The sequence below is a fragment of the Pteropus alecto genome, unplaced genomic scaffold (genome assembly GCF_000325575.1).
Source record: "Pteropus alecto unplaced genomic scaffold, ASM32557v1 scaffold312, whole genome shotgun sequence".
NCBI classification, from domain to species: domain Eukaryota; kingdom Metazoa; phylum Chordata; class Mammalia; order Chiroptera; family Pteropodidae; genus Pteropus; species Pteropus alecto.
Window position 1 is genome coordinate 1,701,426 of NW_006433948.1, and position 25,764 is coordinate 1,727,189.

Genomic DNA, 25,764 nt, shown 5'->3' on the forward strand with positions numbered 1-25,764 from the left:
AGCGGGAGGGCACAGAGGCCATGAGGAAACTCGTGCTGAGCCGGCCCTTACGGACCTCACATTGGTGAGCAAGAAAGGGCCCATGGCCTCTGGGGGCGAGGGAACCAGTGTGGGATTATGGGCTCCTCGCTCGGAAATGATTGGTCGTGACAAGCTCACTGCAGGAACAAAGCCATGTGAAATTGACCTCATCACCAGTGATCAGATCAGATTGTTTAGTGTGAGGGGAATGTTCAGCTGGGTGATGACCTAGTTAGGCCTTAAAGAGGCAGAGCAGTGGCCCCACTCTGTGGAGCAGGAGGCCCCTGTTGAGCTGCAGGTGGATGAAGGCCCATTCCCAGGCAGGCTCTGGCCGATCCTTGGGCCCTCCGGCATCCCCAGAAGGCATCTGAGCACCATGGAGTCAGTCCCAGCCTCAGGGGACCCAGGGACAGTGTCAGAGGGGGCCGGGTCAGGAGCCAGGGTCAGTTCCCACACCTGTCCAAGGAAAATAGGAGGCAGAGCAGAACCTGAGGAGATCCTGAGGCTGGGAGTCCCACAGGCCCTAGGGGACAGGAGCAGAATTTACGTAATGATGTGTTTGGTTGTTTAGTCTAGCTCAGGCACTATTCTGAATACTTTACATATATTACCTTGAGTCATCTTCATAACCACCCTGTGAGGTAGATACTATTAGAACAAACACCTTACAGATAAAGAAACTAAGAGCCATGGGAGTTGCCCAAGGATACAAAATTGCTATGTGCTTGTCTGATAATGAAGTCTGTGCTGCTAACTGCTACATTCTACTACTTCTCTCCTGCTCACAGAGTGGACCGAATATGGCAGGCCAAATAAAGATGCAACTAGGAGGAGGTGGACTGTGCCTCTGAGGCCTTTCTTTCCCATCAGGCTCTGGGGGTCCCAGGAGGCCCAGGGGCTGGGGCAGGGAAGAGGGGGCCTGTCAGGAACTTCAGGAACAGGTGCCTGCTTTCTCCTTGGATCCTGTTTCCTGCCACTTGCATGAGGAACAGAGAGGAGAGGGGGAGGGAAGGGACATGTGGCTGGCCAGCAGAGCAGGTCCCTTTCTGCCAAGCTTCGCCTTAGGGAATACAACTCCCGCTGCCTGAGGGGTACAGGGAGGATGCCAGAAGAGGGGCAGGGCTTCTAGTGGGACACATGGCATTAAGTCTTTGACTGGTAATATGCATGCGAAAGGCTTAACGCAGGGCCTGGGAAGGAGGAGTAAGGCACCCGCTGAGGCACGGCAAACAGGAAAAGCCACTAAGGGTGGGCCCGAGCAGCAGCTGCATCACTAAGGCTACTTGAGGGCTCGAGCCATAAAGGGGACTTCTGTCACCCCAAGGGTTTGGGAAATACCTGAGGCCAGTGCCTGAGTGGCATCTTTTACAAGAGGCTGCAGAGGTGCCAGCTCCAACAGGAGCTAAGCAGTGGGCAGGGCACCGGTCAGCCAGTCCAGGCCCCTGCCTAGTTCCATACAGGCTGAGGAATCTAGGCTGCAGGACCTTGAGTCCTCAGCTACTGTCTTGTGGGATGTCATTGGAAAGAGCTCCTGCTGCCCCCAGTCTCAGGCACTGAAGGCTCTGTGCCTGTCTTCCTATAGGGCGACCAGTCCTGAGTATGTCCCCCAGCTGGTCTCTGCTTCTCTGGCTCTCTTCCGCCCAGCTCCACAGGGACTCGACTGCCTTGTGAAGGGCTATGGACTTCAGGCAGGGATAGGCCAGTCTGCCTGCTGCCCCAGCCTGCTTTCCAGCTTCCCCTCTGTCCTCCCTTCGTCCTCAGGCTAGGCTAGTTTCTACCCCTCCCCCCCTTATCTCAGGCTGAATTTCTCAGACATGACGTGGTGGGGCTTCATTTGTGACTAGTGGCCCCTCTCTGGGATATTTCTGATGCTCCTACTAACTACTTCCCCAGTCTGGTTTGGGTGAAGGTGTCCCCTTCCAGCATGCAATGCAACTACTCTGGGCTAAAGAGGCTCTAGTTCTTTCCTGAGAGGCCACATTGAAAGTATACAGGCCAAAAAGGGCCTTACTTCTTTGGGGAGACCTGTGAAAGACTGTCAAAGGGCAGAGGGACCCTGAGGACCACAGTTAGGACCGATGGGATAGAGATTTCAGTCTGTTCTCAGAGGACTTTCTGTCAGGTTGAGCTGTTCTGTGAGGAGATAGCTGTCTCAGGGACTAGTGAGACCCCCATCCCAGAAATGTGTAAGTAGAAGCTGGATGGACAACCATGAGAGATCCTATACAGTAGGGGTCTGCAACCTCTGGGCCACAGACCATGGCCTGTTAGAAACTGGGCCACACAGCAGGAGGGGAGCGGCCGGCTAGCAAGAGAAGAGTCATCTGTATTTGCAGCTACTCCCCAGTGCCTCAGCTCCACCTCAGATCATCAGGAATTAGATTCTCTTAGGAGTACTGGTCTCTGGTGCCAAAAAGGTTGGGGACCACTGCTCTAGACTGTCAGTGGAAGCAGGATGGGACTGTTCAACCCTCTGTGCCTCTCTGCGTTTATTTTTATTGTTGTTGCAATCACTGCAGAACCATGAGATGTCTGCTCTCTGGTCAGCTCTCCTTACCAGAATATCTGTGCAAGTTCTTGAAGTTAATGACAGAAAGAAAAAGGCTAAGAGCAAATCCAAGAATGGCTAACGGTGTAAAGAGAGGATGAAGGAGAGAGACAGAGAGAAAAGAGAAATGAGAGTGGGGGTGGAGGGCATGAGAGACAGAAACAGAGACAGATAAATTGGAAAATAAACCAAAAAAGGGACAGAGAAAGAGAAAGAAACAAAGGCAAGAGAAAGAGGGAGACAGAAAAAAACAAGGCCTCAAGCAGAGGTGAGGGAAGTTGGAGACAGAGAGCTGGAGGAGCCTTATTTCCTAGCTAACCTGGTAACCCTACAGCTTCTTCAAAGGCGAGGGAGTGGGCCCCAAGGGCAGCTGTGCCACCTGCATTGGTCAGAACCTTGGAACATGTCTGAGGCCGGAGGGGCCTTAGGTAAGACCTGCCCAGGCCACCAGGCCTCTTCCCTGTGCTCCTTCGAACAGAGAGAGGCTTCCAGTGGGGCCTCAGCAGCTCCAGGACTCAGAAAGCCAGGTGAAGACTGGGGGAGGTGAGCTCTGTTTTCACACCTCTGCCTCAGGGCAGAGGGAACAACTGGGGTTCTGGTCACCCCAGGGAAGAGAGCTGGGGTGGCATTAAGCTCAATTGTGGGCCTGTGAGGCTCTTCACAGAGGGTCAGGGCCCCCCCAAGACCTAGCGAGGCCCTTGCACAGACATGTGCAAGAGAGGCTGGCTGGCTACAGCTGCTGCTGGTGGACAGAGGTGTGAGCCTTGGTGGGAGCAAGGCCAGAGAGCTTCAAAGTCTGAGAGAGAGTGGCTGTTCCTGTGATCCCATGTCCTCACCAGGGGACACATCTTTCTAGCCCAAAGGGGAGAATCCTGCTGTGTTACTTTAAAGAGCCAAATGTTCTAACACACAAGGCTTTTATTCACACTTTCACATACAGTTTTCCATGTGTCTATCTTAAAAATTTTTGTGTAGCTACCTAGTCATGTCCATAGCTATGTAACTATATATCCATAATATCACTATACTTATGTATCTCTGTATCTATTCATCTATGCATCTCCACACTTCTATATCTAAGCAACTATATATGTAGGTATTTGTATACCTCTTTGCTATATATATACAGCTCTGTATCTATGTCTCTCTCCATTTGTGAGAGTGGCCAGTGCAGATCCTGGGGTGTTTAGAGCATGCTGCTTCTCCATGGCTACTGCCTGCCTTCCTGCCAGTTGTGTGAGGTCTGCCCTCACACCTCTCCTTCCCACTGGATGATGGCTGTCCTGTGCCTGGGCCTGGGCCAAAGGGTTACTGTGAGGAAACTGGCCAAAGTCCAGAAGGCCACTGTCACAAGCCAGGAGCATCTGCTTTGCACAAGACACGAGAGCAGGAAGAGAGTTGTGGTGAAATGGGAGGGGGCACCTGGGGAATGTGGAGCGCTCATGTTAATAATGAAGGGAGAACATCATATGACTGCCCAGCACCGCCATTCCCTTGCTGTGTGCCCATCTACACCAGAAGCGTCTTTAAAGGCCCTTCCAGGGCCGATGCTTTTAACAGGGCAGCAGTCACTACACTTTAAAATCATGGTTTCCTATCACTTGAGAATTTTCAGCACACCAGCCCAATACATCCACAGGTTTTTATTTATACATAATGTCGTGGTTAAAAAAAAAATCAGACTCTGGGCCCAGACTGTGAATGTGCATCCTGGCTCTTCCGCTGGGCAAGTGACTTGAATCCTCTGGACCTGCGTTGCCCCTGTAGAAAGTGGAGATAGGAGTACTAGTCAACGCCATCAAGGGGTCCTGCTCTTACTGCACACGTATTACTTTACTAAATGATGATGTAGGTCACAAACTGCATGTCGAATACTGAAATTATTAAAAGATGAGGGAAAAAGAAATAAAACACCGCTTATATTGTAATATTTTCTTCTCACTCCCTAGTGGCTTGCTTACCACCCTTTGCATTGCGACTGTTCTAGAGTTTTCTTAGGAGCGCTTCTGCCACAGAGAGAGCAAACCAAGCCCAAGGCTCACAGTTGGTACCTAGTCACTACTTACTGGATGGATAATAGTGAGAGCTCACCGTTACTGGGCACTTGTGTACTTACTTGCTCAAGCACTTTATCTGCACGGTCGTCTCTTTGATTCTTCCCAAGGACTCTATGAGGCAGACTCCGTTATCCCAACCTGCCCGTGCTGCACTGCTAACCAGTGAGGGAGCAGGGGAACAGACGGCCTGCAGCCTCCTCCGGCCTTGTGACGCTGCATGAACAAGTAAGGGGATGCTTTCTCTGGCCCCCTTCAGGCTCTCCCAAGGTACCTGCTGGCCCCTTCCTGAATTCTGAGCTTGCTCTGAACCCCAGCCTGGAGAGAACTGCCCCCAGCTCCCCCACTCTTTATCTCTGCGTGTCCAGCTCAGTGGATCTGCGACCCTTGGCCCCACGCCCAAGGCTCCTGTAGCCCCCAATCCCGCTCCTGGCAGGACCCCTCTTGGGAGCCCCGCCCCCGGCAGCGGCGACCGCAGGTAATCCCCTCCCCCTTCCTGCTCCCGCAGCTCCAGCCCCTTCCAATTAGCCGAGTCGCAGATCCCCTCTGCTGGGCACGGCTTCCCCCTCCCGCCGCCTCCCCGATCTGCGACCCTTGGCCCCACGCCCAAGGCTCCTGTAGCCCCCAATCCCGCTCCTGGCAGGACCCCTCTTGGGAGCCCCGCCCCCGGCAGCGGCGACCGCAGGTAATCCCCTCCCCCTTCCTGCTCCCGCAGCTCCAGCCCCTTCCAATTAGCCGAGTCGCGGATCCCCTCTGCTGGGAACGGCTTCCCCCTCCCGCGCCCTCCCCCACTCGGCTCCCACGTGGGGAGCCCCGCTCCCAAGCCCGGCTGCCCCATTCACAGCGTTCTCCTCCATTGTCCGCGGCCTGTCACTCACGCAAGGCATTAGCATTTCTAAAGCCCACTTCTAGTCGCCGCTTTGGCCTCGGCCAAAAGGGGATCACTTTGAAACATAAATTTTGGGAGAGGGTGCTTCTTAGGTGGCTAAAATAGCTTACCTTTAGGTCCTTAACTCTCTGGGCCTCAGTCTGTTTGCCTAGGAAATGGGGAGAAATGTTCTCCCTCGTTTGGAGGCTTAGGACACCTGGAATGTCTCAGCTCCAAGAAGCCGGTGAGAAATGGGGTGACCTCCTGCGACCTCAGTTTAGCCGCCTGTTCCCTCCCCCTGGGTTTCTTGGGCCTTGCCAGTCTAGAGTCTAGACCCTCCATTCCCCACCGACCTGCCAGGGGAGATATCGAGTTTTGTCAAAACTGATTTTCCTGCCGTAACGCAAGCGGCCTTTGTTAAGGCCCTGGCAGGATGAGGCATGAATGGGGGTGACTTCTTTGCCCTGGCATCTGAAACCTGTCTAAATAACTTGGGTGGAGAGACAGCGCCACCCAGTGGCTGCTTCAAGCTCTATACCAATCTTACCGGGGGTGGGTCCTCGCGTATCTGGCGTCAGGGCCCCCAACCGGGAGTCTCAGCAGAAAAACCCTTTTTACTTGTGGAAATTCAACTGCACCGGTTTAGCTGCTTCAGATCTAAAGCTAAATAAAGAGCCGGCGGTTAGAGTCCCAACTGGCTGCACTCACCGTCAGCCCCGCCCCCATCGTTCCATTGGGCTGGCAAGAGCTCCTGCTCCAGGTTCTGTTGTCAATGGCCAGAATTTCCCCTCCCTGGGCCTCAGTTTTCTCCATCTGGAAAATGGCAGAATATTCCCCCTGGCCACCTTCGGCTTTTCCTGGTGGACTTGGGGGAGGGTGTGGGTCTGAAGGCCGGTCCTCCAAGTCGATCCACCACCGGGACCCAGAGAGGAGGCTCTGCCCCGTCCATACTTCCCAGACCCAACCTCTAGCCTTCCGCCCCGGCCTGGAGACCTGGGAGCTGCTGACCAGGACCTGGGAATACCAGGAGAATGAGACCCACCCTCCCTGATGTCTGCTTTCTTTGGCTTCAGTGCTGGCCACTCCAGTCTTCCTTCTTCCTACCCTCTCCCCTGCATCACCCCTCAGTCTGCTGTGAGCCACAGGACAACGGTGTTCCTCTTTAAGTGTGGTAATGAGCAAAATGAGTCAAGTAGCCCCTGTCTCTGATGATGGTCCCCCCACCCCACTGCCCTCTGGAGCTCCTTCTGAACCTACTGTGGCTGAAGCTGGCAACGAGAGGGAGGAGGGAAAGGAACCAAGAGTCAGCCCTAGAAAATTCAGGTGCTCCGTCTCCATCCCCATTCTGGCCTCCTCTCGCGGGTCCTCCCTCTGCATGGGCAATGGGACATAGGGGACGCAGATTGGGACCCAAGCCTCTTGTGTCTGGAGTCTGCTTAGCCTCTGGGAAAACTGGACTGATGCAGAATAGGGGGAGCAGGGAGCTTGGTGAGGGGAGGAGGGGGCAGAGGTGTCCAGCTCCGGAATATACTGTGCGGCCTCTGAGCAGGGTCAAGCTGGACTTGTTCCCAGTCAGGAGGAGGTAGAGAGAAAGCCAGAGCAGTCTCAGCAACTTGGGCCCACAGCACCCAGGGCACAGACCTGCTGGCCTCCACCTTTCCAGCTCTGCTCTGAGGGCTCTAGAACCACTGGGTATGAGGTGTGGGGTGGAGTGGGGGTGGCAAATTCAAGGGGCATCTGCCTCCAAACTGTTCTACTTTGTCTGTTTTTTCTATTACAGTTCCAGATAAGATTTTTGTCCAGAAAAAAGTATTCTGCCACCAAAAAAAGAAATTTAAAAGGCCCTGATCTAACCCATTCCTACAATTTACAAAAGGGGAAATTGAGGCCCAGAAAGGTAGCCCTGGCATCTAGCATAGTGCCCTACACACACAAAGTCCTCAGTAAACATTCGTAGAAAAAAAACAATTGAATGCCATGAAATTCTCTAATAATTTTATAGCATAACCAAATTCACTTTCATTTTATATACAGCCATGCTACAAGACCTGCCACCTTTTTAAGCTAGCTGAGAGAGTTTCACACAAACAACAGCAAAGAAATTTGAGAACTTACTCAAATGTTAGGGATTACCTAAGATCATTGTGAACTCTCTTAATCGAGCATAAACAAAGAGGCAATTCATAAAATTGGCTAATTGTCTTGACCTCTGTCCAAGTGAAGATGTGCAGTATTCTTGTGTAAATTTTGATTCATTTCCACCATGGGTTTAACATTACCTTGCTGATGTTTGACATGAACAAGAAGTAAAAACTGAGAAGCCTCTTCTTGCTTTGAAGTTGAAATGTGAAAGGTGCACTCATGAACACAAAGGTACAGTCACACCTCAAAAGGATGCCTTTGTCCAATTGGGCTCCCCATTGTCCCCAGCTACCAGTTGGGTATTCTCAGCCCTCTCTCAGCCTCTGTGGACCATTATGCACCACAGAGCAAAGACTGTGGTTGCACAATAGCATGGATTCTTAATCATCCACTGTAGACTACCCCCAGACAAGGGTTAAACCCCACAGCACTTTCTCTCTCCAGGCCTAGATGAGCTATAAGGAAATTAATCTAATGTTAGAAGCTGTTTAAACAGGACAGAATGGTCAAGAGAAGCAATCTACCAAAGATGAGAGTGTGTCTTCCAGAGGCAAATAGAAATAATTGTTAGGCCCAGGCTTGAATAAATAATAAGTTAGGCCCAGGCTTGAATCATCCACATGCCTGCTTCGCCCCTCCCTCCCAGCTCACCTCCTGATGTACCCTGTGTAGATAAGTAGAACGCTACTGACTCTCATTGAATGTGACTTCATGCAAACGCCTTTCCCCTCTGAGCCCTCGGTCTCTCTAACTATAAAAAGGGGGTTAAGAGTGAACCACATATCAAGAAACTTAAAAGACTACCCATAGAATGGGAGAAAATATTTGCTCTTACATATCTGATTAAAGTCTAGTATCCAGACTGTATAAGGAAGTCTTACAACTCAAGCATAAGAAGACAAATAACCCAATTAAAAATGGGCAAGAGGAATTGGGAGAAATAGGCATTTCTCTAAAGAAGATATAAAATTGTCAATAGCACACGGAGAGATGCTCAACATCACAGTCACTAATGAACCACAAATCAAAACCACAATGAGATATCACATCATAACCACTTGGTGGCTAGAATAAAAAAAAAAATTGAAAAGAACAAGTGTTGGTGAGGATGTAGAGAAATTGGAATGCTTGTTCATTGCTGGTGAGGATGTAAAATGGTATAGCCACTGTGGAATAGTCTGGCAGTTCCTCAAAAAGTTAAACATAGAATGATTATTTGACCCAGCAATTCCACCCCCAGGCATATACCCAAGAGAAATGAAAGCACATGACCACACAAAAATTATAACCAAAAAGGTAGAAACGTCCCCAAAGTATATCAAATGGTGAATGGACAGACAAAATGCTATACATCCAGATAATGGAATAAAATTTGTCAATGGAAAGGAATGAAGCACTGACACATGCTACGACATGGATGAACCTTAAAAACATGCTAAGTGAAAGAAGCCAGACACAAAAGAGCACATATTCTATGATTCCATTTACATGAAGGTGTCCAAAACAGGCAAATCCAGAGACAGAAAATGGATTAGTCATTGGTAAGGGCTAAGGGTAAAGGAGGATGTGAAATGACCTGTAATGGGTATGAGGATTCTTTTTGGGGCGATGAAAGGACGCTCAGGGATTAGAGAGTGGGAATGGTCGAACATACTAAAAACTATAAAACTGCACATTTTACAAGGGTGAATTTTACGGTACGAGAATTACGTATCATTTGTTTAAAGACTGAACTATAGCAGTAGTTTACAAAGTTGGCTAAATCACAACTACTCTGGAAGTATCCCACTTCCTGGTGATTCCAGACCTGAAAGTCTATTTTTAACACACCCAGAGGGGGTTCAGATGCAGCCAGAGTTGGGAACCACTGGATCAGCTCTAGCGTTCTAGATCTCTGCCTGCATCTATAATGTGTGATACCTGTAAACAGTTGCACACAGTCCCTTTCTCTGTGGGAACTGGCCCCGCTCGGGTTTTGCATGCCCTGAAACGACCAGACTTCACACCCCAAGAAGGACCTGTTGCATTATCCACAAAAACAGACCCTTCTTGTGCTCCAGGGACTGCAAAGGGTTTCCGACCCCTGACACAGGTTTGTCTGTGTTGGCCTTCCCAGGTGTGTGTGTGTGGGGGGGGGTAGCCTCCTTGCCCCTCCCTGCCTTTTCCTCCAGGGCCTCCTTCAGCAGAGCCTGGGAACCATTACGCTGCTCTGGTGGCACCAACACCAGGTCTGCCTAGCAGGTCATGCGGTAAAGAAGCTCAGACCACATTGGGGGATTTGTCAGGGGAGAGTGCCACAGGGATGACCCTCAGGTGCCTGGGAGACCACATGCCTGGGGCATTTTGGCTCTAGTTACTGGACCAAACTCTGAGGAGGGGGCTCTGAAAGAGTGAGTGCAGGCCTAGCCTCCAGCATGAGGTATGAGCAGATGAGTGGTCCTGATCCCCTTTGGTGTGAGTGAGGACATGAGTGTGTGCACAGGACTAGCGAGGCCCCAGGCTCAGCTGTGAGCTGAGATGCCAAGGCCTTGCATGTGGTTTCTCCTCACCTGCCTTACTTCTTGCAAGGCCCACATCAGACTCTCTCCTCACTGTATCCAACAATAATGACATCCCTCCCACCCCGTGGCTGACTATGTGCTAGGCCCAGTGCAAAAGGTTTTCAGATACTTCGATTCATCCTCACAATAAGCTTGGACACTAGGAAATACTCTTCTTGCTTTATGTGGGGAATGAGGACTTCAAAATTCACTTTTTCACTTAACTCATATTTATCGAGCATTTATTATATGCCAGGCACTATGGTAGGCCCTGGGTCTACGGAAGCAATTGCACTCTGTCTCCAAGCAAGGAAGAAGATTTCTAAAGAGAGGCAAAGCTGGGATAGCAAGTCAGGTCCATGTGAGTCCACAAGTCCTCCTGCGTCAGGCTGCCCACCTCGGCCACACATGTAGAATCCATCCCGCTGCCAGTGAGCCTGCCTGGGGCTGGCTGGTGGCTGCGTCTTGCCAGGACTGTGCGCAGGAAGAGCACAAGCTTCCCCACTGTCAGTTTTACACATGCCACCATCATTACTGTTACCATAGTCTCATCGCACCTGTTTCACTATTTAGGTGTTATTTCTTTTTAAACAGACTCACTTCTGAAAAACAAACTTTAACACTTTTCTTGGTGTCATACTAAGCAATGCTATCTGTGAAATCATGTATGTGCTGGTTGCATTTTTTTTCTAATAAACCTTAAGATGAATATATCGCTATTGGTGTATACATCTTGGTTTAGGTGCCATGTGAAATCCTCTTGATATCAGCAATATGAGCACCGTGCTTTGTGGAAACACTGGAAGAGAAAGAAAATATGACTCCCTTAGCTGCTTGGAGGTAAACTTGTGTAGAGACCGTCTTTGTTGAGAAGCCACCTTGGGAACACTGCTTTGGGTGAGACACTGAGTCTCCAGGGCCCAGAAAAGGACCCAGTGGAAGGCCTGTTATTCCAGAAGGAAAAAAGGAGGGAGTGCAATTGGCAACATGGTGGAAGCTTCGACACACTACCAGTTGACTCTTTCTCATGACCCTCACCATCTCCCATCTTCAGCCAAGTCATTCCCCTCACAGAAGGCTTGAGGCAAAGAAGAAGGGATCTGGGTCTTGGGGCTGACTGAAGAAGGCAGAATCTAGGCAGTAAATGATATGGATGGTACAAGAATCCTGGGGAGGCATTTGGATTTTCTCAACTTTCAGGATCATGATGACTGCGTAACCCCAGGCAGGTAGTTTCATTGTGTCTCAGTTTCCTCGTTCTACAAATGGGAAAACAAGAAGGCTTTCATTGTAGAGTGGCTGAGGCTTAACTGAGACAAAAAGTGTGAATGGACTTTAGTAAAGGCCCATCTAAATATTATCATTTTATGATCATGACTATTCAACAGATTCTATAAACGTGCTTCGGCCACTTTGGTGTACGAGGCATCACTCCAGGCACTTAGGTGGGGGAAGGGAAGCGACAAGCATGGAGTGGTGTGCAGAGGTGAATACAGTGCACTCTTTACAGCCTAGAAGCAGAAACAGACAAATATTTTGGGTTGGACCATATGAAATTTTTGGCCCACAACCCAGTACTACTTCTGACATCAGGCAAAGTGAAGTAATACAAAATGCAAATGGAGGACAGAATGATTTTCACTCCTTGGGAGAATCAGGGAAGGTTTCACTGAGGAAGCAACTTTTGTCACAGTCTTGAGGAATGGGTTGGACTGCACTCAGCTGCAAACCCAGAAAAAAGGCCTTGCAGGACAGGAGTGGGGAAGAGTGTCAACAAAGGCATGGGGTGGGGCCAGGTGGAGCCTGTTTGGGGGATGAGGATGGCCAGCGTACCCAGCCAGCTGAATGCATTGCAGAGGAGCCTGGGGAGCTCAGCGAGATGGTTATGGAGGGTCTTAGGTGCATGCTTCGCCTTCCCTGGGGACGTAGTGGCCGCCCATCGGCAAACAGGGGACACAATCATTCCTCCTGCTTAGTGAGGCAAGTGGCCCAAAGTGGCCCAAAGTGGCCCAAGCAGCCTTCCCACTAAAGGCTGAATGGCAGTAGGAAAAATTGTGATCAGCCAAAAGAAAAAACTTTCTGAATGTGAGCTGTGAGGCCTGTTCTAGAACAGCCAAGGAAGGCGGAGGAGTCTCTTCCCCTGGAGACCTTGAAAAATAAGGGAGATTCTCATCTGTCTGGTTCTGGAAAAACTCTGCCCAGAGGCAGGGGGCTGGACCAGATAACCCATTTGGGTTCTTTCCAGTCTGCAGCCTTGATGATCTCATTGTTTCCTCTTTCTCAAGTTGAGGCTGCCTCACCCCAGCTCAGAGTCATCAGGATTGTTATGTGTCGTGAAGGATCTCCCAGGACCCAAAGGCACAGCTCTTCCGGTTGGTGACTCACAACCTTGTCAGCAAGATCATCCCAATGTCTAGCCTCCATCCTCCTTGCTGTAGCCTTGAGTAAGCTCAGCATTTCCCTTTCAAGCTTCCCTGGATGGTGACAAAAAGCTAAGTTATTAGCCTTATATAGCCAAGACCTTTCCTGTTCAACCACCAGCTCTGCTCTCGCCACCTATGAAGACAGTGAGGACCTCACAGAACAGCTTTTCGATTTGAAGGGCCTGGGTTTGAGTTTTCACTAGTTGTAGGACCTTAGGCAAGTCAACTAAGGGCAGGGATTAAGTAAACTAATATTTCTGAGGCACTTCTTATGTGATTCCTATATACTCATTGAATGAATCAAATGTGGGCGTTGTCCCCCTTTCATGGGCAGGGAAATGGAGGCCCCAAGATGTTAAGTTTCTTGTTGCTTACCATCACCCAGCTAGTAAGAGCTAGAACTTGAACTGAAACCTCACAGATTCCATAGGCTGCGCTGTCCCCACCTTATCATGTTACTTCTTGCTGCACTGCTCAAGCTCAGTTTCTGTCCTCTGTAAGATGGGACTAATCCTCTCTGCCACAGAGTTACCAGGGGGATTAAAAACAAACATACTGTATGTAGAATGATGTGTAAGTCCTTAAGTACTGGGCAGATGCTACATAATTATAACTCTCAGGCCCTGGTTGGTTCTCTGGGCTTTTGCCAATACCTCTGAGAAGCTGTTTCTGAGGGAAGCGCACAGACCTGACCTCTCCCTTCCTCCTCACACACCTCTTTTCTGCCACAGCTTTTATTACACTACATTGCAGTTCCTTCCTTAGCACATTTGCCTCCCTAATTCAACTGTGAACATTTCCAGGACTCAGTGCTTGGCACATAGTAGCACTTAACAAGGGTGGCTTGAATGCATGAATAAATGAATGATGCAGCCTTACTCTCCTCAAGACCTTTTTGCCCACTCTACTGCTCTCACATTGCCAGGGCACCAACCAAACCACTGTTCTCTGTTTCCCCACTTCCATGCCTCTGCACACACACACTATTCCTTCTGCCAGGAGTGCCTTCCCTGCCCAATATCCTCTTGTCAAAGCATACATTCTGCCTCCTTCATGAAGCTTTCCCTGGCCACCCCCTGTCCGAACCCAGTGATCTCATTTTCCCATGAGCCTCCAATGCACCAAGTGAGTACCCTGTACAGGACTCCTTAATGTCCTCTACCTTCTCAGGCAGTCATTTGCATCCCACTGTGTGACTTAAGGCAGCCCCTACCCCTGCTGTGGGCCTCGGTCTCTAATCTGCACAGACATGTTCAATGTCTCTTTTAACCCTGCCGTCCTATGACCTGGCTTCTTTGGGGTTCGGGCAGGACATGACACTGAAGAGCCCCAAGTGGAGCCTTCAACACTTAACAGCATGTGCCCAGCTCCCAGGCCTGCAAATCAGCTTCTCAGATATTACAAGTTAATTGACTTGCTTAATAAAGGGATAAACAAATATCTACTTAACGTGATTACTGTCAGAGGCCTGAGCCACGAAACCTTTCCATCATTGGGGTTTTATTGCAGGAGAAGCTAATTAGCTCCAATTAGGCAACTCCCAGGTGTGTAAAGCAGAGGCATGGGGGAGAAGAAGAGATGGAGGAGTTGAAGACGGATGGGGAAGGAGAGGGAAGGCACTCTGTTCTCCCCTCTCTCAGCTGCTTACCTGCCGTGGCCCTCCCTTGGGACTCCCTGGGGACCCCAATCTCAGTGACACCTTAGGCGTCTCACTCATCTAGAATGAAAGAAGGAAGCTTCTTGAGAACCTACTATGTGCAGGGCACTATACCAAGCATATCTGCATGACCCCATTTGATCCTCACAACGACCTTCAGAGGCAGATGGGAAGACAGAGGTGCACGGAAGTTAGACTCCTTGTCTGAGTTCATACCACAGGGAAGCGGAGGGGCTGGGCCTGGATCCAGGTGATAGGCTCAGGGGCGTCATGCTGCTCAACAGGGACTTGGATACACAGTGTCTTCCCTTTGCAGTGGTGCAGCTTAGGGGCACTCAGCCAAGAGGTTTTCCAGGGTGGGCCAAACTGGGCACAGCAAGAACTGGCACGGTCCCTGAGAGAGTTGGTCATCTTTCTGTTCAGAAACCCCTGCTCCTTTGATTCGGATCAAGACTCTGGGCTGGGAATCCTGGATGACTCAGATCCCCCACCCCAGGGATTCACATTCCAGTGGAAGCCTATAACATTTGAATGGCAAGTGATTTAAGTATAAAAATGTATATGAATAGATACATCTCTCTACCATCATGTCATTCCTTTCCTGGGAAAATCATCCTAGGTTATGAGGCCTTTAGTCAGCAAATTTGGGTTTCTTTCCAGGACACTGCTGAGGCGTGGGGAGGAGCATGAATGGGGCCTAGATTTAATCTAGGTTCTGCTGTTTATTAGATATATGATCTTGGGCATATCCCCCTGCCTCTCTGTCTGTGCTGCCTCCATTCTAGACCTAGCATCATAACTCTTATCTGGACATGAAATCTCCTAACTGGCTTCCCTGCTTCTCCGGAGTTCTTCACCCCGTAGCCAGAATGAGCTGGCAGAACATGAGACAATTCACGTGATAACCTAGCTCTAAATCCTTCAAAGTCCTCATCTCTGTCTACCTCTCTGGCCTCATTTCAGGCCGCAGTCTCTCAAGCACAAGCCCCACCATACTGACGTCCGTAATGGTGCTCGGAAAAATGGATTTCTACCTCAGGGCCTTTGTACTTGCTGTTCCCGTCAGTTCAGTGCTCTGACCCTAGCCATTTGCATTGCTGTCTCCTCGTTCTTAAATGTCGCTTCCTCAGAGATATATTCCCTAGCCATCCTATCTTAAACAGGAGTAACCCCTTCATTCTCAATTTCAATACTCTTGTTTCCTTCCAAACACCACAACCGGTAATTATGTTTTATTCCTTTAAAAAATGTGTCTATTGTCTGTTTCCTCTCACTCAAATGTAAGCACCGTTAGGGCGATGACTTTGTTTTTATCACCATTGTGTCTTGGACAGTGTTTGGCACAGAGTAGATGCTCAACACAGACTTGTCAGATAGACAGATGGATGAGTGGATGGTGGGAGCAATGAATGAATGAACACTTCTTAAAGCTGTTGTGAGGATTAAATGAGCTAATGCATGTTAAATGTCTGGCACAGAGCCCAGCAAAGAGCATAGCTCAATAGCTAATAGTTGAATCTGCATGTGACCCACTGGCTGGCACCCAGCTGTTCCCTTAGCTGCCACACCTTAGCCAGCTAGTCCTCCATCTCACTAACCTGCTTACTGAAAGGCCCAGCTTCTTCTGCTCCAGAAACAAACCCCTTCTCTCCTGTAGGCAGTTGCTAAATATTGAAGAATTTTACAAGCACATTGTTGAACTACCAGTAGCTTAAACATGGTGGTTCGTGGCAGGAGCATTTACACCACAAAAATCGGCAAACTGTACAAATCAGGGCACCCTCACCCCCAAGAGCCAGTTTACCAGTATACCACCACTAGGCGTCACCACTACTGGGTCCCCATTCTGTCAAGGCGCCCAGTCCATGTTCTCTGCCTGAGTCAAGCCTGCCAGCCTTCAAGGTCCAGATCCAGCACTGACTCCCCGCAAAAGCCAAACAGCCACCTTGATCTCACACCACAGCGACAACCTCGGGGACTGTAACAGTGTTCAGCAGAGACTCAGAGCAGCAAGTGGGCATAGTGGCAGGGGTCTAGGACAGGGAAACAGGACTTATTTACTTTGGCTCATGTCAGCCACTGACCTGCACTGTGATGTCGGGCCAGGCCCTTTTCTTTTCCAGGCCTCAATTGATCCATCTAAAATGATGACCTTCATCCTGAAGCTTCCTTCGAACTTCAGGATTCAAAGGGGTTGTTCATGGACTGCTATGCAAGTGCTTGTTATTTTATGCAAAAGCTCTTACGTACTTTCAAAGAAACAATTCCTGGCCCCCCTTCCACCCCAAGGCTTCCAACCTACAGATAACGATAGCTAGGATTTGCCCAGCTCTTATTATGTGCCAGATAGTATTTTAAACTTTTCATGTGGATTAACAAAATTAACCTTCACAACAATATTAAAAGGTAAATACTCTCATCAACATCCATGTTACAGATGAGAAAGCTAAGGCTCAAAGAAAGAAACGACTCGCCAAGTCACACAGCCGGGAAATAGTAGATTTGAAGTTTGCAGTAGGCAGGCTGATTTTACACTCCATACGCCTAACCACTGTGCTGTACTACCTTGTACAGTTTCTCAGGGGAAGTGGCTGCCTCTCAGAGGCCCTGAGACCACCAATCAGACAGCTAGCTTTCCCACCCACAAGTGGACAGGTCCTATTGTAGCCCAGCTTTACCAACCAGCATAATGTCTTAGAGGAAATGTCACATCTAGCTTTCTCCTCTTCCCAGCTACGTGAGCTTGGGCAAGTCCTTGTGCCTCTCTGCACCTCAGTCCCATCTATTTCACACAGAGCTCTTGCGAGAATGAAGTGAGGAAGGAAATTGACATGTATTGAATGTGTCTGTGTGTGTTTAAATGGCATTACATCACTTTCTCTGTTTTTTTTCTCGAAGCCTAGAGAAAGAAATTATTCTCCCATTTTACAGAAGTGGAAACATACTCAGAAAGGGCAAAAACTTCCTTAAAGCCATGCAGTCAGGTGGGGCAGAGATGGATTCAAACCCAAATCTTCATGTGTTTTTTCACATAAACTTTTAAAATTTATAACAGTTTAAGATTTACAGAAAAATTAAGAAGATAGCACAGAGTTCAAATGCCCTTTTCATTACATCATATCAAGGTTACATGCTCTCTTACATGTTGATGCTGACAGTGATCACCTAGCTGAGGTGTATTTGTCAGGTCTCTCCACTGGAAAGATACTCTGTTGTCACCCCTTTCGACACTGTCCTCTTTAGAAGGAAGTCACCATGCACAGCCCACAGTTAAAGAGCTTGGAATGGGGAGATGTGTGCCGCCTCCTTGTAGGAGGACCATCTACATAAATGATTTGCAATTCTGCATGAGAAACTTGCCTCTTCTCCTCCATTTGTTTATCCAATCACTTATTTATATCACTATAGTCTCATGGATTTTTGTTTTGTACTGTGGGTTACAATCCGACACTACATTATTTATTCTGTTGGGCACATTGCTCTAGTTTTGGCCTTCGGGAGCTCAGTCAGTTGGCTCTTGTGTCCCTTTGACATACCCCCATCAAGGTGGCGTGTGTTTTGCTTTGTTGTTTTTTTCCCCTAACAGTCACTTCCCTTTTGGCGCTACAGGATAATCCAGGCTCACCTCGTATATTTCCTGCTCCAGCTCTGAAATCAACCAGTTCTGTGAGGAGCTCTGGTTCCTTTTATTGGAGAATAGTGTTAGAAACCAAGATTTGGGCTCTGGGTGTGTTCCTTGCTACTGGGCCCTTGCAACTAATAGCGAAAGTTGTGTGTGTGTTAACTAGTATATGTACACATACCTGTGTTTCTCTGTGTAACTATTATATCTGTATTAAGTTAAACATGACTTTACACTGATGTCTCCCATTCTGATCCATCACCATGTGGATGATTCCAGCCTCCCCCTTGCTTATCTGTCCTCACACTCTAATAGGGAGACACCTGGCTCCTGCCACCTGCCTTCTGCCATTCGCCTTCATTCTTTCTTCATAGTCTTTCCTCCCTCACTCCTGCCAGGGTCCTGAAGCCTACTGGGCAGTTGCTAGGCGGCATAACTGTGTTTACCTTTCCTGGGCTCTGTATCTATATCTATATCTATCGATCAATCAATTGATCGATACATAGATAGATAATTTTTTTCCTCAGGGCCTGCAAAATTCACAGGCAACACTTCCTTAGAGCTTATGCAGTTAAAAGCACAGAATGTCCAACCACAAGGGAGTTTTGAAGCCATGTAGCCCAAAACGTTCCTGCTGTATATCTGTCATCCCCACCTTATCTCAGAATCTGTTCTGGGCAGAGCTGCTGGGGATGGAGAGAGAAATAAGTCCTTGTCCCTGTCTTCCAGTTTAATGAAGGACACAGGCAACAGGAACTGTCACTTTGAATAAAATAATAAAAAGAATAGTAGTAATATCAATAATAGCTGTCACTTATCGAGCTCTTCCTATATGCCAGGCACTGTGCTATGTGCCTTGCGTCCATCATCTTATCACTCAGTCTCAACGAGCTCATGAAGTGGATGCTACCAACATTCCTATTTTATAGAGGAAGCGACTCAGGCTCAGAGATGGAAAATGGCATACGTGTGAGTCAAGAGTGTCCCTCAGCTCTGTCCAGCTCCACAGCCTGACTTCTTTACACCCTCAGGCCTCGAGCCTAAAGAAATGGAGGCCAAGTAGGATAAGGCGACTTGCCCAGAAAGGGAGGATTTGAATCCAGTGCCCTCTGCCCTCAGCCCTGCAGGGAAGCCGCAGCGCTTTGCCAGAAAGACAGTGGCATACGTCCATGATCCTGGCTGTCTTCTCCTGCCATGGTCTCATCTCCTGGCACGGCCCCAGCCCCAGCCTGAGCTGGGCAGGCCATGTGGCTAGCACATCTCCCTTTCAGATCTGCCAGGCCTGCAGCTGGCCCACCCCTCGTGCGCCCCCTCCAGTGCCCAGCCCCCTTTCCTTGGCCAATGAGGCAACCCTCTTTCCGTTCAGCATCCCTGCCAGCTGGTGTGTGAGCCCTGCGCAAGGAGGCTGGGTTGCCATGGCAGCCATGGAGGGCTGGTGTGGAGGGGGGCCACCCTGGCGCAGGGCTCCTGACCTCCCTAGGAAGGGAGGCTGTGGCCCTGGGCCTGGTAAGTGCTTCAGCAGGTCGCCGCAGGCCTGCCCCCACCCCACCCTGGCCCTCTGCCCGCACCGGGTGCATTTTAAGAGCTCTCACCACACAGAGAAAGGGATGAGCTGGGGAGGAAACATGCCCAGGCCCTTCAGAGCTCAAGTCCAATATAGCAGAACTAATTTGAAATGTCACTTAGGGCAGTTTTGCTCCCAGCCAGCGAAAAGCTGGTTTATTTACATAGTAGGCTGTGGCGGGAGGCCAAGAACCCCGCCATGCCAGGGCGTAAGGAATGGGTGGCTGGGAGCCCCGGCTGTGGCCCCTTGGCCTGGGCCTTGCTCAGAACCACCATCAGGAAAGTCCTGGAGGAAAAGGGACTAGATCCAACAGACTGAACACACGCCGCCCCATTCCAGACAGTGCTCCCCGCTCTTGAGGCCTCAGGTCAGGGCAGGAACTTCTAGTGACTGCCTTGGCACCGGTTCTGTGCCAGGCACTCTGCTGCATGCTTGACACACTTTTCTCATTGAACTTTTTCCAAGCTCTGAGAGGAGGCATGATTATCCCGGTGTCACAAGTGAAGAAACTGAGGCTGGGAAGGATGTATGACCTTCTGGGGGTTAGACATCCAATAAGCAGCAATTGGGATTCCAATCCAGGTCACCCTGACTCCTGAGTCCATGCTTTCCCCGGCATCCATACTTTGTATCTTGAGTCCTTCGTTTCTGGCAGTCTAGCCACCATCCAGGATGTGGTCTATGTGAGCCTCTGGGCCTGTCAATTGATTACCTTTTTAAGCCGAGTCCTAAGGACCGTACCAGATCGCCCAATGAGCCACTGGTCTGAGGGTTGACAGGTGTGGGACAAGTCAGGGTGGTACCCATCTGTGTGCTTCTGTCAGGAGAACACCCAGGTCTCTGGCTGAGAGAGGCACAGAAAATTAAGTCTTGTCTGTCATGTACCAAATATGTACTGAGCACTTATTGTGTGCCTGGAACTGTGCTGGGAATGTACGGGTGAGAAAGACATGGTCTCTGTCCTCGCAGAGCTACCAGGCACTGTCCGTAATAATCACACGATGGCTAACCCTCACTGGTCTACACCAGCCACTGTTTTAAGCAGTTCATGTGGCTTAATGTACACAATCCCTTCGGCGAGGCTATTACATAACTACTCGTATTATCCCTACTTCTCAGATGAAGAAACAGAGCCATGGAGAGAGAAAGTATCTTGTCCAGGGCCACACGGTCAAGAGGTGACAAAGGTGGGATTTGAAGCCAGGCAGATTGCCTTCAGAGCCCATACTCCCAATCCAGCATTCTCTAGAATAGAAGGAAGAACGCTGAAAGCTGCCATGCGTCAAGTCAGGGTTAGAGAGCATGCTTTCAGAGGGCACATCAGCAGGGAAGCACAGGAGGATTTTGCCAGTCAGAGAGCCTTCCTAGGGCAGTTGTCCAGAGAAGTTTGACCACTCTATCATATTCTGTCTCTGTTAGTCTTAGGTTTCCTGTTTTGGCACCTTATTGGAGCCTGGAGGCTCAGCCAGCCAGGGGTTAACACTCTGAGGGGCCCACTGGAGAAGGGCCTGCTCTCGGTGCCAGGGCCCCGGGGAGAGGATGTGGCTGAGAACAGCTGGGAATCATTAAGGATGCAGGCAGGGCAGACTGAGGTGGGGAGGTGTGTGGAGAAGGCCCAGAACCCAAAGCTAGGGTGTGGTGGGCGGCCAACCAGAAGGCTCTCGGCTGAGAGGTCACATAGGGTCAGGTGGGGGGTAGGACATGCTTGGCCCAAAGTGGAGAACCTGCTCTCTATGTGGTCCTCCTTAAGGTTCAAGATGAAGAGAGTAAACAACTGGAGAGAAGCTCAGAGTGCAAATGGAACTTGGGCTGGTGGGTGGATGAAGGGACTGGAGATCTTTCAGGACCCAAGCCACTTGAAGGGTGAGGAGTCCCTCATCCACACTCCACTTTGCTGTGTGTCCTTCTGGGATTTTCCAAAGCAGCCCAGAGGGGAAGAGAGACCTCAGTGGCTCTAAGGACTAAGATACCTTCTCCCCCTGCCCCTAGACCTACCACAGCACCCACCAGCCATACATTCCCTCAACAGAAAGGAGCACACAGGACCTGCCTTTGCAAGTACCACTAGCTCTGGAGAATTTTATCCAGTAAGTGCTTCTTGACCAAGAAATCCAAGGAAGAATGGGCAGGGGAGCATCTCTCGAGTAGGTACGAGGCCCGGCCCAGCTCCTCAGGCAGTTGGCTCAGAACTGGCACTGAGGCTGCCTTGAGAAAAGAGGGCAACACTAAGATGGCATGTTGGTGGCAAAGCTGCTGACTTCAGGGGCCTGACTGGGGAGAAGGGGGAAACTCAGATCCAGCCAGAGCTGCAATGAGTCCCACTGAGCAGGGGGCCTGTGGGACATGTCAGTAGAGGCCACTAGGAGGGGCTCCATGGAAGATTATGCCTGGTCCTAGGCCTCTAACCTTCTCTGCTGCTTCAGCACCCCAAGGAACCGTGAATGTCCATCGGACAATTGCCCTTCAGTCCATGCTGCAGGCCCAAGAGCACCTCAGCTGGCCTCTAACAAACAGGTAGCCAGCAGAAGAAATAAGACGGCTTGGCCATTTTGAGCCCTGTGGGCCAGGAGTGAGGTGAAAGGACGTGGCTGGAGTGACCTTCAAGGTTCTTGGAAATGTCATCTAGTTGCCTCCAAGCCTGTGGGATGAATCCTCCAGGTCCTTATCTCCTTTGATTCCACTCCCCCACCTCTCTCACTGCTGCCAGGATGGTTTCTCCAAAGCTCAGCTCCAACCATGTCTGTCTGACTCTTGTTCTAGTTTTCTTTAAAGCGTCCACCTGTCTCTGCTGCCATAGCCCTAGTCCAGGCTATTGACATCTCTTGCCTCTCAACTTCTCCATTCAACTGTCAGCTGCTTGAGAGCAGGGCCCAGTCTGTCTGGTTCACCAGCAAAGTGCCCATGACACAACACAGAGAATATTCACTGAGTCAATGGATGAAAGAACAGACTCTCCATGTACTACTGTCTTCCCCCCTCCAACGCCTTCTCCATGCTACCACCAGAGGGATCTTCCCAAGCACAATCCAGAGCATGTGACTCCTCTGCTCCAAACCCATCACTGACAAATTCCACCCACGGATTCTGCTTCTAGGAATTTATCCTACAGCTATACATGCACACACGAACAATGACACATGTACAGATTATTTTTCGCAGCCTTGTTTGTAATTGCAAATGATCGGACATAACCTAAATGTTTGTCAGTTGGAACTTGGTTACCTCTTGGACAATAAAATCCTGTGTGCCATGAAAAAGAATGAGGAAGCACTTTGAGTACTGACACAGAGCCATCTCCAAGATGTAATATCTGATGGAAAAGCAAAGTGAAGAATGGTGGCTGCAATACAATTTATATAAAATAAAGGAAGGGAAGAACATATAAATGTCTGCCATCTATGTGACCTAGTTGCCTCTTGGATCTTTAGATTTTTGTACTGTGAGAATATATTACATGTGGAGAAAATATAAACTTTAATATTTAAAATATAATAAAAATATAATATCAGACCGTAAACCACAATTGTTATTAGAGCAAACAAACAAAACAGAAGCTTCTATCGATTCCTCTGCCTAAATTGTGCTTTGCCTGCCTTCTAGCTTTTCTAAGGTCCACATCTGTGCTTTCCATTGCAGTGGGCACAAGCGGAATGTGGGGACTGAGCACTTGTAACGTGTCTAGTCACAGCTGAGATGTGCTGTAAATATAAAGTACACGCCAGAATTGGAAGTTTCACCATGAAAAATGACTGAAATATTGCATGATTTTCCTCTATTCATTACATGTTGATTTGATAATATTTTAGATTTATCGGGTTACAGAAATTATATTAATAAAATGAACATCACCACTTTTTTAACATGGCTGAGAGAAAATTCAAAATTACATACATGGCTCATATTTGTCGCTTACGTGATATTTCTATTGCATAGCACTGGTCTACATTCAACCAGTCCTCCCTGGGCTCTCCCTGATACTTTGCCAGCCCAAGGTACTTTGAAGGCTACCTCCTCTATGAAGCTGCCCTTGAATCCCTTATTGGAACACCCTTTGCTGCCACCTGCTTTGAAGCACTGAGCAGGGGTGAGCTTGGAGACTGTGTGTCTCACCCATTTAACTGTATGTCAGCCCCTGGAGGGAGAGCCCAGTTGCTTCCCTCTCTGCACTCTTCTGAGTCCCTGGAATTGGAAAATTGAGTTCAAAATCTAGCTCTGCCCTGTGAATACACTAAAACCTATCACCTTGTATATTTTAAATGGGGGAGTCACATGATATATCAATAAAGCTGCTATATCTACTTACAGGCTGTGCAGCCGGGAGCAAATAGCTTCACCTCTCTGTGCCTTAACTTTCACATCTATCAAAGGGAGGTGATAATAATAGCACTTATCTCACAGTTGCCATGAGAATTAAATGAGCAAATGCACACAAAGCATTTCATATTTTGCCCATAGTAGGTGCTCATTAAATGCTAGCTGTTATTATTCCCATATGCCAAGCACTGTGCTAGTCATGTTATATACAGTATTTTGTTCAGCTCTCTCAAGCACATAATGACACACATATATTACCATCTCCATATGAGGGATGTAGTAATGTAGTCCAGAGAGGCCCCACATTGATGTAGATGTCTGTTGGCAGAGCTAGGATTGGACCCTCAAGCTCTCATCTATTCCCCTTTTCACACGCCTCTCTACTCTCAGGACATTTGGCCATCAAGGGGCAGAAGTCTCAGGCAGGCCTCCCCTGAGTGCCAGTTAGGTCTGAGGCAGTGTGTCAGGCCTTCCTCTAAGAGACACATCCTTGTACCTGTGACCAGCCTGGCAGGGGGGCCTCAGAGAGCCCTTCAGGAATGGAGGCTGGATCCAGGACTGAGTCAATCCCAGAGCAAAAGCCACAGAGGCAGTGGCCACTGAGCCATGCTGATTAAGAGGACACACGTTTCTGAAGCCAGCTCTCACTTTGGACAGGTGAGGATTCGTGTGGGATCTCTTGAGCATCTCTGAGATCCCAAGGGCTGCTCTGGGTGACTTTCTATGCCTTATCTTGTTGAATCCTCATGGTGAGGTCGCCATTACTACCTCAATTTATAAATAAGGAGCCTGAGGCTCAAAGAGGTAACTCACCCATGGCAGAACCAGGAATCAAACCCAGGCCCCATTCACTCACCAACTCATTCATTACTATTTCTTTGTTTACTCATTCATCACCTATTAGGTGTTGGGGATACACATATGAATTAATTTCTGTGATGGGAAAAATGTTGAGAGAGAACAGAGGAGGGAGAAACACAATGACAGCTGGGAGGAGTGTGTGTGTGAAGTGTGTGGTGGGGAGACGCTGGCAGGCAGTGAATGTCTCTCAGACAAAGCATTTCGGGAAGAATACATACAATTTCGCTGGGGTGGGGGAGGGAAAGGAGGAGATATTTCAGGGGAGGAGTGGCTCATGAAAGTTGAGAAGGCCTGGCAGAATGTGAGTGATTGGTGGGTGGTTAGGCAATCCTGCAGCCTATGCCTTAAAGGTCTTACATGCCAGCCCAAGGGGTCCAGACTGGATCTGTGGGCTGGGAAGCCCCTGAGGGTATTCAACATGGTCAGTTTGATTTGGTAGCAAGAGCGCTATGACGGCAGGGTAGAGGGCAGATCTGAGTGGCTGACCTGGAGGCAGGCCAGACAGAAGACCTCCGGAATAGAGAAGAGGTGATAGATAAACGACACCTGTGGCCCTGAGGACAGAGAAGAGAAAGCAAATCTCCCAAGACTTGTAAGTGGTAGATTGGGCAGGAAGGCTTCGATGCAGGCCATGGTTGGGGATCAAGGACAATTCCCAGACTCTGGGATGAAGTTGCCAGGCCCTGAGGCAGAAGCATGGAGGAGGATCACACGTAGGCCAGCTGGAGCTGCATGCAGGTCATTCAGTTCTAGAATGGCTGCATTTGGAGACCAGCAGTGAGGTCTGACCTGGAGAGAGATAGGGAGAGAGATTTGCCGGCTCTCAGCTGGTGATTTTCCGTCCAGTGCTCCTCTTTCTATTCTGCCCAGCCAACCTCAAATTTCTTCTGCAAATGGCAGGTCCCAGTGATTCAGGCCATCCTTAGCAGCAGCTAAGCCCCCATTGGATTTGGGAGCTAAGTCCAGTCCAGCCAGGAGGCAGTGAGGTGTCTGTAGTGTTCATACAAATGCAACAAGACTCAGAGTGGAAAGTGGACTGAACAGAAAGCTAAGAGGTCACTTAGCCAGCCCAGGTCCAGGGAGGATTCCCCCTATACCCAATTTCTACTAGGACCCTCCCCCTCCTCCATCATCCTCAGTCAGGGAAAGA